At 41.5% G+C, this 1776-nt stretch overlaps 1 non-coding gene across 1 annotated transcript; it reads right to left on the bottom strand.

Annotated features, from left to right (window-relative positions):
• Positions 1–609: 609 nt before the first annotated feature.
• On the bottom strand, positions 610–717 carry LOC112787411 (small nucleolar RNA R71). The gene has a single exon (XR_003194826.1). It is a non-coding gene; the product is annotated as a small nucleolar RNA R71 (small nucleolar RNA).
• Positions 718–1776: the final 1059 nt, after the last annotated feature.

The following is a 1776-nucleotide window of genomic DNA, read 5'->3' as shown; positions in this document are numbered from 1 at the left end:
CACAGGGATCCCTATACTGTGGTATAAAGGATCTCCATTATTATTATTATTTTTCTGTGCCTTCTTCTTTGTCATATGAGCAGGAGCAAGGATAAGAACATTCTTGTGGAAGCAGATCCAGAACCTGAAAGGACTCTGAAGAGAAAATTAAGAGAAGCTAAAATACAATAATCCAGAGAAAACCTTTCAGAAATTTTCGAACAGGAAGAGGAGATGGCAGCCGAAAATAATAATAATGTAAGGAAGATGCTTGGTGACTTTACTGCACCTAATTCCAATTTACATGGAAGAAGCATCTCCATTCCTGCCATTGGAGCAAACAATTTTGAGCTGAAACCTCAATTAGTTTCTCTGATGCAGCAGAACTACAAGTTTCATGGACTTCCATCTGAAGATCCTTTTCAGTTCTTAACTGAATTCTTGCAGATATGTGATACTGTTAAGACTAATGGAGTAGATCCTGAAGTCTACAGGCTCATGCTTTTCCCTTTTGCTGTAAGAGACAGAGCTAGATTATGGTTGGATTCTCAACCCAAAGACAGCCTGAACTCTTGGGATAAGCTGGTCACGGCTTTCTTAGCCAAGTACTTTCCTCCTCAAAAGCTGAGCAAGCTTAGAGCTGATGTTCAAACCTTCAGACAGAAAGAAGGTGAATCCCTCTATGAAGCTTGGGAAAGATACAAACAGTTGACCAAAAAGTGTCCTTCTGACATGCTTTCAGAATGGACCATCCTGGATATATTCTATGATGGTTTATCTGAGCTATCAAAGATGTCACTGGACACTTCTGCAGGTGGATCCATTCACCTAAAGAAAACGCCTGCAGAAGCTCAAGAACTCATTGACATGGTTGCTAATAACCAGTTCATGTACACTTCTGAAAGGAATCCTGTGAATAATGGGACGCCTATGAAGAAGGGAGTTCTTGATGTTGATACTCTGAATGCCATATTGGCTCAGAACAAAATATTGACTCAGCAAGTCAATATGATCTCTCAGAGTCTGCATGGAATGCAAGCTGCATCCAACAGTACTCAAGAGGCTTCTTATGAAGAAGAAGCTTATGATCCTGAGAACCCTGCAATAGCAGAGGTAAATTACTTAGGTGAACCTTATGGAAACACCTATAACTCAACATGGAGAAATCATCCAAATTTCTCATGGAAGGATTAAAAGCCCCAACAAGGCTTTAATAATGGTGGAAGAAACAGGTTTAGCAATAGCAAGCCTTTCCCATCATCAACTCAGCAACAGACAGAGAACTCTGAACAAAATGCTTCTAATTTAGCAAATCTAGTCTCTGATCTATCTAAGGCCACTGTAAGTTTCATGAATGAAACAAGGTCTTCCATTAGAAATCTGGAAGCACAAGTGGGCCAGCTGAGTAAAAGGATCACTGAAATCCCTCCTAGTACTCTCCCAAGCAATACAGAAGAGAATCCAAAAGGAGAGTGCAAGGCCATTGACATAAGCGCCATGGCCGAACCTGTGAGGAGAGGAGAAGACGTGAATCCCAAGGAGGAAGACCTCCTGGGACGTCCAGTGGTCAATAAGGAGTTTCCCTCTGAGGAACCAAGGGACTCTGAGGCTCATCTAGAGACCATAGAGATCTCATTGAACCTCCTTATGCCCTTCATGAGCTCTGATGAGTATTCCTCTTCTGAAGAGAATGAGGATGTTACTGAAGAGCAAACTGCCAAGTTTCTTGGTGCAATCATGAAGCTGAATGCCAAATTATTTGGCATTGATGCTTGGGAAGTTGAACCTCCCTTATTT

This window comes from Arachis hypogaea, chromosome 20, assembly GCF_003086295.3.
Source record: "Arachis hypogaea cultivar Tifrunner chromosome 20, arahy.Tifrunner.gnm2.J5K5, whole genome shotgun sequence".
Taxonomy (NCBI): domain Eukaryota; kingdom Viridiplantae; phylum Streptophyta; class Magnoliopsida; order Fabales; family Fabaceae; genus Arachis; species Arachis hypogaea.
Note: the sequence above shows the minus strand (reverse complement) of the source record. Positions and strands in the feature narration are given on the sequence as shown.